General features: G+C 45.6%; 1 protein-coding gene across 2 annotated transcripts in view; it reads right to left on the bottom strand.

Annotated features, from left to right (window-relative positions):
- Positions 1 to 18,115, bottom strand: part of LOC128890556 (latrophilin Cirl-like) — a 446,697-nt gene that overhangs the window by 258,290 nt on the left and 170,292 nt on the right. The gene's annotated exons all lie outside the window — the stretch shown is intronic.

Below are 18,115 nucleotides of genomic sequence, written 5' to 3'. Positions count from 1 at the left end.
CCGTGGAAATCGATCGCGGTTCGTGCCTTCTTCCGACGCTTTCAAATTACCGCGAGAGCCTATCGGAAGCGTCTGCTCGTTAAAATTCTGTTGCACCGACGGCGATTCCACTGCGGCGAGACTGTTTGAACTCGATTAAAACGAGATTTCACGTGTTCCAGGCAAACGACGATAAAACGAACAACGAAGGCGCGAAAAGAAAAAGAGAAGCCGAACTTCCCGACCACAGCTCCGACGAAGAAAAGGAAAGGGGAAGAAGAAGATACTCAAAAGATTCTTCCGCTTTTTTCACCAGTGGCTCCGGCCGCAAAGAAGACCAAACATTTTTTGATCCCAATTTTACAACCGGGAACGAATTGCCTTCGTTTGCCCCGTGGACGAAAATGAAAATGAAGCGGTCTCAAAGAAACACTTTCATGCCGAGGGAAACTCCCTTTGTTCGCACTGACAACCGATCGATCCTGTTTCATTAATTTAATTTAATTAATCATTCCGAGAAGAAATATATCAGAATCGTGACATTTGTGCAAAGAAATGTACTTAGAAAGAAAATATGAGCGGTGACAAATAGGTTCGGAACAGATCATTTCAAAATTAAGTTTCTTAATTCTCATACACCTCGAACATCAACGCTCGCGATTCTTCCGTGGCAGCAATCATCGACGCGCTATCTTCCCCGACTAGATCCGGCACTGGGGAGCAACAATAACGTTTTTCAGGGAACGACGGGAATTTTTTCGTACCCGGGGAGCTGGGATAAGCGAAGAAAGAAATGCGACGAGAAGGAGCGAAGAAGGCGGACGACGCGCGGACGAGAAACAGGTTGACGCGAGCCCGGCTTCAAAAGCGCAAAACACTGCACATGGAGAGCCCTGGACTTGCCTCCCTCGGCATTCCACCACCGTCTTCTACCTCCACCTTTTATCCGTCCACCTCCGCCACTCTTGTCTTTGTGAAGCGGTAACGCTGGGGGTTTCCCTCCTCGTCCAGCCTCTGTCCACCGTCTTACGCTCGTCCTTTGCCTCGATGTGCTCGCGCCTCATTCTCGCGGGTCTCGGAATGCACCCGTCGCTCGTCTTTTCTCTTCCCTTCATTCCAGCGATTGTCTCGGTTCCGTGGCCACGCACACACACCGGGCTCCCCTCCCAGAGCAGAGCGCTAGCGCGAGCAACGACGATGGGAAGAAATATTTGCACGTCCGTACGGGAAGTCACTCGATGATGGTATTATTCGCTACGGAGGAAACGAATGTGTAGCTCGACGGGTATAATAAGATACCCGAGCTTGGTGGCTCGAGCGTGGAAATATAGAAGGGAGCAGATCGGGCGATTAGGAGAACTTGCGGTCTGGCTAGCTAGCGACATCTGATACTACTGAAAACGGCCAGAACTGTGGAAGGATGACCGGGAGCCAAGTCGAGTGCAGGGGATATTGTTTGACGCGTTAGGTGGTATTATTCGGGGCTGGAGAAATGATCGTGGAGGTTGGTAAGTATTGGAATTTCAAGAGTATAAGGTGAACTTTACTTCCGCACGATTAAAAATCACAAGAAAGGTCGTAACGTCTGTATTTCGCTCGCTTACAAATAAAACAATAGAGTGTTCCGCTGACAAGGACGTTTCATATCGGTTAGCGAGTCGAAACGTGAGATTGTAACGTTACATAAATTTGAAAGTATCTCCCAACAATAAGTATATTGAGATACGATACTGTTGAGAAGAGAGGTTGTGGGAGTACGAGACGGAGTCAAATTGAATTTGGAGATATTTAACTGGTTGTATTATTCGATGGAAAGTGGGTGCAGATGGTTCCTAGGTAGCGTGATACTTTTGAGACATCGGTCGACTACCCACCCCCTAAGACCGATACTCGAACCACCTGCGAAAGAACCCCCGCGTTCTTGTTCCAAAGGAGCATCCATGCAACCGGACGCAAACTTCGTCACGAATCGCGGAACGCAAAGGACAAAGTGAAGAAACCCAGGAACCATCAAAGTACGCCGAAACTTCCCAGCCACTTGGCAAGCTATCGTCGCAAGAATGTCCCTTGGAACGACGTTGCAATTCCGCTGGCGTTATCGAAACACTTCGGACGTCGTTTTGGTGGATCGCTAGTAAAATTCTCGAGACAACGTATGCCTCTTACGTTCCATCGAGGACGTTGGGCATTATTTACGCGAAACGGGCCCAGGATTTTAGGGGCTTTTACGCCCGAGCTTCTTACCGGTCCGAGTCGTTAACGGGTGCGCGATTTCGGCCCTTTTTACGAACAGAGAGAGCAGACCCCAAGGCGAAAGGAGAGGAAGGGATACGTTCTGAAAAAGATCACAAATTCAAACGAAGCGACGCGATAACTTTTCCACGGGACGTTTATTACGCGGTCGTAACATGCGCCGACTAACGGGCCTACCTGCCTGCTCGCCGACTTAATTGCACGGAAACATCGGGATCGCATAATGAAGAGGTCTCCCGAAAAGGCATCGAGAATGGGCGAGTGTGCGATTTTGTTGCGCTCCGGAGTGTCGCAAACCGAGGCCTGGATTAAAGCGACCGAGAGAATCGTCGTGGCTCGCGCGAAATACGCGCGCGTGTTGGCCACGGTGTTCGACCCACTCAGGACCTTGTTGCTCGATTTCGCCAGCGAACCGAGAGGGAACGGGGAGAGACATCTGCTCTCAGGAAATCGTCCTGACCCCGAGGCTACGGGCGCTGATCGATGGACCAGTTATAAATCCACGGTACAACTTTTATGGGTCTTTAAGGACTGCTCCCCGCGGCTCCTGGTATTCCAGCGACTCCTCAGAAATTCTTGTCCTGCCATCGCGAACGGCAAATGGACCCTAGTTCGTGATCGTACAACGTTTTGCAAACATTGTATAGAATTACGAGGGAATACGAATAAATATCGAGGGATAATTTCGATGATCTGCTGAAAGTACATATGCGAAACTATCGCGTCATACGAATGATTTATTCATTTATTTAATCAATAATGTCGAGCTAATATATTCCTCCTACATTTTCTATAATGGGTTTCCATCTAATAATTCCTCGATATCAAAGTCGAATAATGCTTCCTCCCCCTACATTTATGCATTTTATGCAAAACTTTAATCCTCATCCATATCGTCTACAATCCACATTCGTTTCATCAATATCATGCCCCACGCTCGTTACCGTCTGCTTCTTCCGTACACAATCCGCGTGGTCGTTAATAATACCAAATAAAAAAAAAAAAAAAAAGAAAATACGCTTCGAAACCGAGCGAATTATACCGGTCGTTACGCTAAAGAGCCTGGTCAGGGGGCCATTTCGCGACGCAGAAGGGGACGCGACGACGCACGAGCAACGCCGTCCATTAAATTTGTTCGCTTTAAGCGAGCATTGTTGCGTGTCGTTCGCCTCAAAGACCTCGTAACCGGTTTTAATTAACATAACAGATATCTGGGGATGAGGAAGAGGGAAGAGAGCGACGTCGAGACGACGCGTCGGGCCAAAAAATCCGGACCAATTAAAATCGCGAACGGTCGCGCGCCGTTATTGTCCTCGTCAGTCGATGTAGCTAATTTGAATCGTTCTAATGAAGAGGTCTCTCGCGAATGACCGCGCGAGAAGGCGCGGTGAGGCGCGCAATTTAGCTGAGACAAGGTGTGTGGTCCACGACAACGGGCCTGCCGGGACGCGTGTCCGCGAAACCAGCAGAAAACCGCGCCCCTCCGAACGTAGAACGTTTAATTGCAATTTATTAAGCGGTCGGCGCTCGCGAGGCGATCGAAGACGCGACTGATTCCGCTCCCGCCCTCTTCGCGTGTGAAAAAAAATGCTGTGGCGCTACAAGAGGCCTGTGTTCCACAGCGAGGGTTTCTTGGGAATAATTTGACCGACCTTAATTGCTCCTGACTCCCAGGAACGAGGATATTAAAATATCGACAGCTTAATATGCCCTTTATTTTATACACAAATGTTTTACGACTATAATTAAGGTAGTTAGTGTTACGGGCCGAGAGCTGAGAGGCTTATTTTGGCCGCGAAGCCGAGAATAGTTGTTGTTTTGGACAATTCGTTAATGAGAATGAGTGTTCGTAGACGCATCTACGTACGGCTAACGTAGGGTTGCCACTAGGAGGTTGGATGTCGTGGACGAACGTATGGCTAACGTAGGGTTGCCGCTGAATCGTTAGTTGGCCTCGTAACTTTTTATTATGCAATACACTTTGAACAGTAAAGATGTTTTGCTGTGGATTTGAAATCAGCGACTTCAAAAAAACCCGGATACGAAGTTTCATCAAAATCGCTCGAAAGGAACAATTTGTACTATCTATTACATGCTACATGTAATCAGATTAGGTTACTTTAACGATGATCATCATCTCTATGTTAGTTTCATTCGGAAACTCGAATTACAGTTTGCGTATTTATCAGGTGAAAAAACGATGTGGCGAAGCACAAAGACTAGCCACGTCCCAACAACGCAATCTTATTCTTCTCAGAAATAATGTGGCTGGCTTTAATTGCGTCAGCTTCGGTCGCCCGTTCCCGACTCTCAGGAATTCGCGCGATCCTCTTCCGTACACCGCTCCGATCACGAGCCGTGAACTCGTTCGCATCGCCGCGCTCCTATCTCACGATGAAATTGCCGAAGAACGATAACTGCCTAACCGTAATTCAATTATCGCGTTAATTGTAGATTTGCGGCAGTCGATACAGGGGATCCTGGTTTACTGGTTCTATACATGCGTTTCCTTTCTTTCGTGGTTGAAACGGTTACGTATTGGGCGAGCAACGCTGTCTGGCGAGTTCCAAGTCGATTTGCCACGTTCCCACGCGTACAAAATATAGTGTAGGATGGAATGGAAACATTCGAAAGGGTTTATTTCACACACTTCATTTTCAAGCTATTCTGAACACAACAACAGGGAAGTGACCACTAAGATGATCCACGGATGTAAGTGGTATTAATAGTTTAAGTCTACTGCTAGACTTTGTTGAATTTACGCAGACAAAGTGAAAGCTGGGTGATCTTTGAAAGCTACTATTCTTTTCTCAAGTCCATGCAATCCACGTATAACCGTAAACAATAAAATCGATGTTCCCCCGATCGGAAGATCGGATCTCCAGCGTCGATGGGCAATCGTAGCCATAAAATTAATTAAAGTTGCCTCGGTCGCAGTAATTTTCGCGAAACGCGCGCCCACGTAGCCTCGACAATAGCCACGGCAACAAACTTTTTAACGCGTTTCGATAACGATTCCGATAACTGGCTGGCTGAAATAAAAATTACCCGGGAGCGGGAAGGAGGGGGGCGAGCGGTTAATGACGCTCCGACGATCGCGACTGCGCCGATTGGGAAACCCTCTGCGAGCGCAATCGAAACGGTTTAACCGTGAGTAACGACTGGCGAGTAGAGTTTTGCACAGAGTCCCGTTTAAAAGATAATTTCGCCGTTGCGCCGCTCTACGAACGTTCATTTCGTTTGGGAAGAAGTTTCGTAGTTTTACGATTTCGATTTTATCGGTCCGCTTTCCGGCGAATGCTCGCAGTTACATTTTTAGGAGGACTCCCCTACGATAAAGGTAACAGTTCTCCGAGCCCTCTGCGACACTTCTCGCTCGTAGACACTTTCGCGAAAAGAAGAGAAACCAGCTCGAACCAACGTTAAAGTATAGCTCAACAAGTTAAGTGAGACCTCTGGACTCGCAAGAGAACTTCAACTCGAAAATTTAAAGAAACTCGAAACTGCGGAAAAATAGTTCAAAGTGATACTAATTGCCGTAACTATTTTTTGGAGGAATGAAGAGCGTAAAGATCACCATTCAAAGAAATCGAAAATGGAAGGAACGTGTTTTCATTTAAAATTCTTTTTTGCTGTTTAGTTCCGAAAGTCTCGATATTCGCATATTTATGTTCTCGGTTCGGAACAAGTTACGTCACGAAAAAGAATCGACGCCGAAGACACAAGCTACTAGGCGACGCGTGGGGAGTTTCGTCTCTGGTGTTGAGGAGCAATTTGTTGCGTTCGATAACGATCCGTCTCGCCTTTTACGAGAATTCCGAGGACGACATCGCGATGTTTCCAAGTGCTTTACGATCGTAAGCGCGTGTCGCTACACGCGTCCTCGTCCCGTAGAAACGCAGCTACTGGCTCATGGAAATACGACCCTGAGTGCCAATCAATTTATGCAACGTTGATAGGACCACCCCTGGATTCGTAGTATTTTTTAAAAGATAAACATTGCATTTAAGGCAGTTCGATGACCGACAGAATGTTCATTCTTCTATATTGCGAGACAACCTATCGTTTTGTCTTGGCAAACAATCGCTGCCTCAAACGCGATCCACTGCAGATACGAGATGGAATAGCTGAATGAAATTTCACCGATCACTGATGAGGTAAATGAGACGCAAAGAAATTCCGTCGTAAACCCGGCCCGATCCAACGACTTTACCATGCTTTGATGGCACCGAATGAAACATGGAATCATGCGATCCGTTCGACCTCATAGGATTCCGTACGATTGCCGAGTTTACGCTGAGCGAGAAATATGGAATTGCTTCCGCGTGCTGGCTGTTAAGACGATTCGTTCATACGCTTTATCGGCCCTGCGCGAGAATATTGAATTCTGCTGATTGTAGAAACCTGAGAGTTCTTAACAGTTTTTACCATCTTATTGTTGTGCAGCTACGAACTCTTTGGCAATGGCACAGGAAGAACAGATAAATATAACAAGTGATTTATAATAAAATGTGGCTAAATAATAATATTCGTAGAAATAAAAGCGTAAGATAATATGTACTTGGAACATATCGACCTTTATTTTAGATCTATCCAGATAAAGATTTCGCCTCCTTCCCATTATAAGGCGCAAGGGGGCGTAACCCCGTCGCTGGCACCGCGCGCCATCTCTCATGGAAAATACGAGCGTCGTACGAATGGCGTTGGTCCTTACACGGCGGTGCGCGATTCAACAAATAATCCTTATCGGTCGAGTTCAGGATACGTGTAGAAAAAAGAGGCTCGCGACGCGGCTACCGTTGCGAGCGGGGATCAGATTATAAGCCCGTTTGCGCTCGCGCGTTACATTAATTTAGCGCGCGGTGCCGCGACTCACGCATGGCAGCCAGTTTCTGCATTTATTCTCGCGGGCACGTCGCGTCGGTATGCGTTGGATTACAAGAAGCTCGTGTACGCTTCCTGCCTGCACGCGCCTGCCTTTACAAGCGGATACCTTTTTTTCCCGCGCGCCTGGAACCGTTTCGAAGGATGAAACGAAACAGCGCTCCGCGAAGCGATACGGGAAGGATTAATCGGACGAGTAATACACGTACTTACTCGCGCGAATTCGTAAGCGAAATTCGAAGATATTCGGGGCGCAACGTGGTCTGATAATGCGGTATTACGTGTAATTTGTGGAGGGAATTGTTTTATGTACTTAGTTTCCCGCGTATTGTGAGCGAAATTTGGAGATACACGCGTTTCATTGGGGTTGTACAACTGCATTATTTCGAACAATAAACAAACAAATTAAGAACCCATGATTTCAAGCATAATTTATTATTACATGTGTTCCCGACCACTAATTATGAATTCTCTACGGTGTAGTCGTTAACAAAAGATACGTTTTAATGGAAAATTCTGAAATATGAAACGTTGAATTTGTATTGTCAAGAGGAACTCGTATAATGAATGCAAAAGTTATACGATGTATGCTTCTGTTCTAATGGGGTATAATAAAATAAAGATCATTCCTATCATACAAGAAGAAATAAATGTACAATTTTAATTACTCCGTTATATACTTTTTCCGATTATTTAAAGATCATTTGGTACCCTAGTGTATCAAAATGGCTACTTGCTACAAGAATAATGAACAACCAGCGCAACCCGAAGGCATTGAAGGAGGAAACGACGCATCATGAAAGTGTGACGCGACAAAATAATAAAACAAAAGCTCGACTAGGGAAAGCGACAATAATGTCCGTGTTAGATTTTATCATTGTATAATTTTAATACAAAAATAAGAAAAAGAAATAATAAATATAATTGAAGTAATATTAAGTTACGTCGAAACAGCATTTACGTTTAAATATGATTAACTTTTAAATAAATTTAATACATACAAATAATTGCTTGGAAAAACAAATTTTTAACGATAATCAAAAGGTACTTTGTAAATGCAAATTTAGTTAACTCATCACAGTGCAAAGCAATATTAATTCCTTTAAAAAAGTACAAATTTTTCATCATTAAAGTGAATATTATTTTTGGTGATGTTCACTTTTGAAAACACTGTGAAAAATTCAATAATTAAAAAGGGAAAAATCTCGAAAAAGGGAGTGAATTTAATAAACCCCTTATTTTATTGGTTTCAGTGAATGCAAACAAATATCAGAATGCGCTCTCCATTATCAAATGTAATCCAAAGAATTCGAGATTTTAATTTATAAATTTGGCAGAAAAAGGGGCGAAATTCCATGCCTTTTACAAAATTTCAATAATACCGCGTTCACATGAAAATGAAAACATATTGCCTTTTATCGAATATAATCCAAAGAACTCGAAACATGATACACTTCAAAGTTCGATAGGAAAAGGGGCTGAAATTCCACGACCGTTCAAAAATTCAAGCCATCAGGTTGAAGTTGGTATCGGGGGGATAAATACCGATATATCGATGCTCAGAGGCCACGGTAACGGGCCGCGTAATATTTTCCCGGGCCGTTTTACACTTCCGCGGGCGAGCAACGGGCCACAGAGGAATTTACAAAGCGGTTTAACGAAGTTCCAGTCGAAGAAGAAACTTCGGTTTAATTTGGCGCGCATTAATGCGCCCGGGAAACTTCGGTGGAAAGTTCGTTCCTGCTACCGAGCCACTCACCCCCTCTCTCTCTCTTCCTCTCTCTTGTTTCCTTCCGTTCACTTTTCGTCCTTTTTTTTTTTATCTAGCCTATCGACCGAGAAAAAGGGCGCGCTTATTAAAAAATCAATAGAAGCGCAGAGGAACGGACCCATTACGGCGCAATCTCCCTTCAACGGCGCGATATTCTCTCGAATTTCGCGAAAGCTGATATCGATATTCTCGCCTCCTCCGCTCCGGGCATGGGGAATTCTTCTGCAACGTGATACGTTTCATCCTGCATGTACGAATTTCGCTTCAAAGACCGGGTAGCTTCGAAAACTGTCCCGTTAATCCACTACCTTCCTCAGGAGGATTTCGTATTTTCGTTCAAGCTAGCGGAAAGTGGTTGCCATCTCTGTGTATTTTTACACGCGGGCTTGATTCGGGCAAATTAAAATAAAGCTGGTAATACTTTCGTTGGTTAAACAGAGCAAATCTTGGTGTCTCTTTAGTTTTATTTGGGAATGTATAAAATATCGAACGCTCAAGCTTCAAGAGGAAATAACTGGTATTGAATTTCATCCACCTCTCCAAGTGAATATATTTTTAATTAAACAGAAGAAACGTTGATACAATCAGTATCATAAATATTCGTATGAGTATATATATGGATAAACTTTACACTTGTATATATTTGGAAACATCAAACCTGCCATTTAATTTAGACAAATTCCTTCAATAAACACAGAATACATATAAGAGAGACTATATATAAATGAGTAGAATATGCATGAAATGTCTACTAAAGTACATCTCTGCAAACTTTACTCGCTAATAAAATGCTCGAAAGATCATCGTTGGATAATTATTTTGCGCCCAGCAACCAATCGATTTATTTGTACCTCGTTCCCCAACGAAATCATGAAAGTCGATCGATCCACCGCATCCAAATGTTTCCACGCCGCGATTTTCCCAGCGACGACCGAAACACTCGTGCTCTTATTAGTAACCTAGCGCTCAAAGGAACTCCCCGAACCCTCGAACGGCTTTCACGCGAATTTAACCCCCGAAAAAACGCGGCAGTGTACGGAGGTGCGATTGTACGCGTACCAAGGGGGTTGCAAACCTGTGGGGAAAAGACCGCAGCGGGGGTGGTGACCCCAGAGGCCCCGGAGAGCCTCTTTTCTCGCTTTGAGGGGGCGAGAGTCGACTTAGCAGAAAGGTCCCGTGCTCGCTCGTATGAATGTTAACGAGAGCGTGATCAGGGGAAAAAGCGGGAAAGAAGTAGCGGAAGAAGCGGTGACTGAAGAAGAAGGCGGGCGAGGGTGAACGAAGGGGGTTGGCCCCAGAGAGGTGGAACGAAATGGGAAACGATTTCGAGTGTGTCGACTGTTTTCCATCGGCTGCGAGAACCAGGAAGCGGGTCAAGAGCGGGCGAGAAAGAGCTCGACGCTAAAGGAGGGACGATCGCAGCGAAGGGAGAAAGCAAATCGAACGTACGGGGTTGTGCATTAGCAGGGAACAATGGAGCGAACGCGCGCGAGTTCCACCAGAGAGATCGTTTTATTATCGTGAACGACTCCACCCCCACATTTCGTGCGTCTTAATGAAGCTCCGTTTCTTTCGTCCTTCCTCCTCCACCTCTTCAGCCGTGGCTTTTTGCTGAAAAGCAGCTTGGTTGCCTCCCTTCATCCAGCCTTTTCTTCTATCCCTCCTGCACCATAAGCCGCCTATTATCTTCTTTTTATCGGGTCTCGCCGAATCGACGTCGGGAGCAGTTAACACGGGCCAAAAAATAAAGCCGTGCGTAATCTATTAAATAGATAACGCCCTTTCGCTACTGCGGCGAACGTGGAGTACAACTGGGGGCGTGGATGGGTGGTCGAGATGCTAATTTGTACATGGTCAAACATTTGCGTTTGGAAACGAGGGGAATAATATGGAAGTAAAATTACCCCCACTGTTGTATCTCAGGGTGAGGAAAATTTATCAAGCTCCAACCCTTGATCTGAACCTTTGGTGTTAGCTTGCGCATTATTTACCTTCCATTCGCAACAAGAAAGTAAGGCGATTCCGCGTCCGAAAGTAAAACGACGAGCAGAGAGATCGCTCGAACGACGGAAACGAAAGCTGCTTACCGGGTTAACTTTTCATAAGACGTCCTGGAGAAGCCGAGGACGAACAACGGAACTGGCTGTGGGAGGTTGAGAACAGGGGTTGGGGGTGCTGTCTCGCGGCGGCGGAAAGCACGGCTTATTCCGGAGTTATTTTTCACGGGGCGTTGAAAAATTGCCGCCACTAAGAAATCGGAAATCGATTACGTCCGGGAATCCGGAGGGTACGCGGGGGTGAGAGACGCTGCCAGTAAGGAGAGAAACTGATGGCCGCACCGTTCGAAAGACACTGGTAGCTCCGCTTTTGCGGAACGACCGATCGATCTTCCGAGTCGCGCGTCGAGTCGCTCGATCGTCGACAGCCACTCCGCGGCATCCATAAAATTAAAAGGGGAACGGTACCACGACGACCAGAACACCGAGACAAGATCACGGGGCAAAGGTCTCCGAACGATCAATCCTTTACCTGCCGCGGGTAAAGGAAAATATTGGAAAAGGAAAAGTTTGAAGGGGAACCGTTAATCCGATCAACGATCGACGATTACGATTAACATGGAATCGAGATGGAGGTTCGATTCGTACGAGGATAAAGTTTTGGGGCCCCCCTTCAAATTAGCTTTATTATTCGCGCTGTAAGGGATGCACTTCGTAATTGGAACGTATGTTTGATGAAATAATGAATTCCTCGGGCACATGTACTTTCATAAATTTATACCAGTGTGTCAGAAACACGTTGCTTATTATTTTATCTCGTAATAAATTCATATAACCTGAGGTATTTCCTGGTTTTCCAATAGAAAGCATGTATATTCTGTACATTATGCTACCGGTGCTGTATTATACATTTCTAGACGCATTCTGACTCGACTTTCTTGTTATACCGAATGGAGGACGAGTAAAAATAAAAGTACTGCTTGAACTATAATTCAAAAGTGTGGGTAGTCGTGCAGGCCTGTTGAAAGTATGCCATGACCATGCTGAATGGCACCACAGAGCTGGCACACGACTATCGTTGCAACTGGATGTACGACTCATTGTAGAATAATTTGTTACGTCTATGGCTCCTATTAGTCGAATTGAGGGTTAGTTGAGAGTCGAGTAGGGAATTGTAGAGGCCATAGACCTGACAATTTATCAAACGATGAGTCGACATTACCGACGTGCAACGATAACTGTACCTGTCGAATGCTAAACCTGTCTTCCCCTAAATGTACCAACCTGTTGTTCAACAGATCTCGTGGAAATCTTATTTATCCAATTATACAGTCAATTCCATAAATATTCCTACTCTCTATGTCTAATAACGAAGTTTAACTAAATCAAACAATAGTTTCATATTACCAAATGAATTTTTTATTATAAATATGTATATGAATAAGCTTATATATTTATATATATTTATTTATACATGAACATACATATTTATACAAACATACACTTGAAAACATCAAACCTACCATTTCATTTAAACAAATCTCTTCAGTAGACATAGAGGGTGCGACTATTTATGGGACTGACTGTATTATTCACAATCTTTACGAAATAAAAACTACATACCACTTTCACAGCTCAAGAATGACTCTACCGTATATGTTCTTGTTTAAACCTCTATTCATCTACATCATACATGCAACAAGTGTTACAGGAATTCAAATAGCAGACCAATATATTTCATTAACAAGAGCAGAAAGTATCTCTGCACATCATACATTCATAATCTTCCGAGGATTTACTGAAACACCTTTGCTGGGACATGCGTGCATCACAGTCTATTTCTTCGACTCTAGCACGAACTAACGTGGGTCAAACTATGCCGCGACCCCGATAAAAAGGAAACGATAATCCAGCTTCGAGCGTTCCCGCTCGACGACTGCTTTATGCAAATCCTAGCTTCGTGAAGACGAAAGGGAGAAGGGGAGGGAAAGAACAGAGTCGCGCACGGTGCAGGGAAGATTTTCAATTACGGTTAGAAACCCCGGCGCTGATCCCAGCGCGAATAGAAAACAGGTTCGGAATAGGGCGCAGACAAGGTTGGGGAAGCAATTTTTGAGAAGCTCGACGGGGGAACTGGGTCACGTACGCCGGAAGTAAACGTCACGAGAATTAAAAGTTCTCTTCTCTGTACGGGCGTCGCGTCGAACAGCCGCGCGGAGGAATCCCGGCTGAAAGACCCCGCTCGGTTCTCGTCGCCAAGCTACGCGTTCTAACCCCCTTTTCAAGCGGAGCTACCTCTCGCTAGCTTTTCGACCAACGACGGAGAAAGGTTGTGCAACCACGAGACGCGGGGAAGATCGCGGCAATCTCTTATTTTCCGCGCGACCGATCCATTCGACGCGAATTGGAAAACGCGAGCGGCAAGGAAACGAAGTTCCGCGCGAACCAGGGCGTATGGGAGTCGATGGAAGGAGTCCAACCCGGGGCGTGGAGGGGTTGCACACCAGATTTCATTCGTCTTCCAACAGACTGGAAGATAGCTTTCGGATATGAAACACCGAGGTATCCTCGTTAGGGGAATTTAACGTCTGAAGAATCGAGACGTTTAATTGTATCGAGCATCCTTCAACCCCTTCCTCGGACGTTTTTAAATTATCCACACCCTTTGCGAAGCGTTAAAATGAGACATAATATAACACATAAACATGTTCATTCTTCTATGCACTCCCGAGAACGTTACATCATCTCGCTCGATTAATTTAATTGCTCGTTATGTTGCTCCCCAAGGGGATCGAAATAAAATGGTCGCACAGAATTGTTCTCATTAACCAACTTTGGAACTAGAACGCAAACCGCTGCATGACCAGATTATCCGCGCACAAACGAGACGGAGACATTTATCGAACTACATTTCGACGAAAGTAGAACGTATCCCCGATACGAATCGAAAAATAGATATCAATTTGCCGTCCCATCGGTTTTATTGAATCCGACCGACTAGACAGCAGAAAAAAAATAAAACGCGACTCGAGACGCGTGGCGCAAAAACATTCTTTCGAGCACGACATTGATCTAGCTGTTAATTCGTATCGACGGCGTCACTGGCCAGGTAAATTCGATGCCCAGACAGGTCGTTACCGTTGAATAATTGCGGATGACTCATTGAACTCGACGAAAACACGTTGGCCGGCGCACGGAGAGGAGGAAAGAAGAAATAATCAGCGGAGTGTGGAAGTAGGGACCCGCTGGTGCATGATTGGTAATTAGATTAGTCACGTTGTAGCGGTTTCGAACAAGGATTAATGCGAAAGGGCGATCGTCGTCGGCAATGTACGGTATCATTACGCTTTGTTACGTGGTTAAAATATGAACCACGGAACACGCTGGTGTAACGCGCAGTTCATGCAGAAACACGTGTACTCGGCGCTCTAGGTTTCGCGATAAAGTGTGAACAACAGGAGTACGCTGCTCCAGACAATTCAAAATAAATCAATTGATCTGTTTTTCAGTCGACATATTATTCGGCCTATTTGATCTCCGGCGAAATTAATCCGAAAAACAGTATTCGATTTAAAACTAAGGGAAGAAAAATGAGAAACGTTGTTTTCAAAATGGGAGATACGTAAAAATGTTGCGTGTCAATTTATCGAGGATTTTTATTCATGTGGGTGATGTCACTGTGGTTCGGATTGGTAAAATGGCACGCTCGAATCAATTCAGGAACAAACTAATTGTTTTAGCACGAGCACGATAGAGTACAATACTGGTACAGGTGTTACGAACTCAAGAAAACAAAAAGGTTACCATGCTCAGTCTCTGCAGGTGCCTTTTATTGGAATTATATCACTAGCAGAACTGTCGTTTCAACTATTAGAAAAGCAAGGAACTAATAAAGAACATAGAATTGGGAGGAAAAATAAAAGTGGCAAAATATTGCTGATGCGTGATCTACTAAAACTATTTCACAATCTGGGTGAACAGAACCCGAAGTTCGTCTGAATCAAGACAGTCAATGTTCGTCTTCTCGTGTAATTTTAGAGCTCGCAGGCTCTTGAAAAGGACCATCTACCAGGAACAGAGAACGAGAACTCAGAAGTGGATCAGTGAATAGGGCCAGAAACCCCATAGAAGGGAAGTACCATCATAGGAGAAGCAACCGGGGAAAACGGCGTAATGCGCGGTAAATTGGGGTCACCGTGTGTTCCCGATGTACCACAAATCTTAGAAACTGAGGTCCGCGGCAAGTTACGGTTGCTGGGTTACTCAAAGGGCGGCGAGGACCTCAGAAGGTCACCTATAGGGACGAGGTTGTTTGCCCGGTCGTTTGCCAATGACGTCGAGTCGACACAGTTCCATTTCCTGTGTTCGCATACTTGCTCCAAGCGTTGTTTCCTTTGCAGGAATTTTTCCAAAAAACTCCGCCCACACTGTTAGATATTAACTCTTTCGAGAGCCAAGTAACGATATGTTGCTCCTCCATATACTTGCAAAAAGGGGCAAGAGCGATATATCGCTGCTCGGAAGTGTAATAACTCGTTAAAAAATCAATTTTGATTTACGAAAATAACGTCAATGCACATAGATTCATTTGTGCACTTCGATTTCATTTCAAAACTTTATAAAACATAAAATAAAATTGACCGAAATATACATTTTTGTTTACAAGCATGCATCTTTGCTTAAAATCGTCTGACATTTCTCGGATATGTATGAAAATTTCCTCTGGCACTCAAAGGGTTAATATGCAACGCAGTCGTGCTTAAAAAATACTTATAATATAACAATTGCACTAGATAGAATCTCCGCTATCCGACCTATCCTTTAATTCGCCCCACACCATCCCAAACCCCTATCGTAACCGCTCCGAGGATCTCGAAGAGCGGCGCGCCGAGGCAGTTTTTATTCCACGTAGAATTTAAAGCCGACTTATCTGCGCCCAGTGTATTTTTCATTCGGGGATCGACGATTTTTAACCGTAGCGCGATACGTTCAACGCAGGGCCCCGAGACTGCGTAATTCATTTATTATTATCTCCGGATCTAACGACGAGGAAAGGAGCCAAGCCCCCCTGACGCGCTTCGAGAAATAATTAAAGGCGGATTACGGCCGCGAGTAAATAAGGGGAACCTGGACAGAATGGTATTCCGCGGGATTTTTCATTCCTTAGCAACCGTGAGAAATTTTTCACACGGCAATCTTTATCCTTCGAAGGACACCGTCGCCGCGGCCCCTTCGCTTCGCCTCGGGGACGCCGGGCACCCTATAATCACGCACTGTCCACGATGCTTATTATCCCGATATTGTGCCGAGTGTATAATAGGATTATCGATCTATCCTACATAAATATTAATTGCGCAGAACGCGCCACGGCGACGTAAGTGGCGACCGTAAATTGCACGCCGGCCGCCGCCAACCCCTTTCCCGCGCGTTTATAAATCTTCGTCGGACGCGAGAGGAAGGAGAGGAAAGACAGAGCTGGACCGAGACGAGCCGCAGGAGGAACGGAGCGACCCTGTCCCAGGTGGTCCACGCCTGCGAGTAGTATTTTCTGCCCGAGTGAGACGTGCAACGCGATCTGTTTCGCCCCGTGCCATATCTACGGCCAGGTAAAATTTACGCCCTCGCTCTGGTCGAAGGCGTTTATATTCTGGCGCTTGGTTATCGGTGAGAAACAATTTGGGAAATGAATGGTACTTCTGAAAGACATTGAAGGCATCTTGTTACAACTAACGCTAGAGCAATATCCACCAGAACATAGGATCTAAAAATTCAGAACTGAAGAGCTCTGTGTGCCACGGTTCACAGGACTTTTTCACGAGTGCACCCGGGGGTTGGTGAGACGACATCGGGAGGAGTGTTCCGCGCGAAATCGTCTCGCAGAAAGGGTGGAGATTTGGTTGGTTGAGCAACCGAGCCGAAGTTTAGGAACGCGCGTCGCGCACACGTCGGAGCGGAACCGAGCATTAACGAGCGGCAGTCTCGAGAGCGATTCCGAGTTCTGAAGGGTCGAGAAAGGAGACCAGGTCAAAGGGGAGAGAAGAGTTTCCCTATTCCTTCGCGATTATCGCACACTTCGGTGCGCCTAATCCGCGCAGCCACCGTCATCCCTGCGTTTCCACTGTTCTGCCCTTCGCCCCAACTTCGACGTCTTCGTTCCATCGACTCCGCGTCTGGCCCTCTCCTTCCAGCGCGCGCAGCTGGAACGTGTTTGTTCGCGTACACCGACACATCCAACTACGGAGAGAAACCGCGGAAACTCGGCACGATAGATAAATCAAAATCGCTGGCATTGTGTGGCGTCCGATCGACGGCTCAGACGGCTTTGCCCGACTCTTTGATTTCGCTCCGTGAACGGAAGCGGTCGGAGAGAAAAATGGTGAGAGGTAGATAAAGGACCGAGAGTGATCGTGACGTGACCATTCGGAGTAACGGGCAGCTTTATCTTTTATTTATTCCGCGGGATGTTATTCGTCTCGATTGCTGGGGGCGCTGAAAAATGCGTTTGCGAGAGGAACCTCCCGGGATACCTTGAGATTTTCTATCTGAAATTTATTTTCGAGCATTTTCTTATCACCTACTCTAATCTACTTAAATTCTCCACAGTGTCATCCTATGTACCGTCAGGCGAACTTGCTACACGAAACAACACCACCACGCGCCATCCATATTTACAGTCTGTCCCATAAGTATTCGTGGCTTCTGTATGTATTGAAAGAATTTGTCTTTATTGAAGAATTCTGTGTTTATTGAAAGAATTTGAGAACATAAAACCTATTATTCAATTTAGGCAAACTTCTTTAATAGAAATAGAGGGTACGAAAATTGATGAGACTGTCTGTACATCCACTCGACGAGGCGTTCTCCAACGACTCACGGTTTGCATCTGCCACGAATATTCTTCCACATATTTGACCAACGGTCACGACCCCAAACGATGTCTGTTTGGTCACTAATTACACCAAGCTCAGACAAACAGTCCCGCCGTCGATTCTTCCCGCAACAATATCACTTCACGCGCGGCATCTCCTAAATCAATTAGCGTGGAGAATGAGTTAATTCTCGAGCGGGGTCTGCGCACACAATCGGCCACCTAAGCTCGTACCAGTCCTCGTTGGTTCCGTGAGGGGCTCTCGAGGGGCCGAAGGGACGATCTTCACCGCGATAGTACAATCCACAGGGCCCCGTCGCAGTGTACACACGCTCGGCTACTTCCATCCTCGTTATTAAACAC

The sequence above is a fragment of the Hylaeus anthracinus genome, unplaced genomic scaffold (genome assembly GCF_026225885.1).
Source record: "Hylaeus anthracinus isolate JK02 unplaced genomic scaffold, UHH_iyHylAnth1.0_haploid 12001, whole genome shotgun sequence".
NCBI classification, from domain to species: Eukaryota; Metazoa; Arthropoda; class Insecta; order Hymenoptera; family Colletidae; genus Hylaeus; species Hylaeus anthracinus.
The sequence above is the reverse complement of the archived record's forward strand: the minus strand, read 5'-3'. Positions and strand labels throughout refer to the sequence as shown.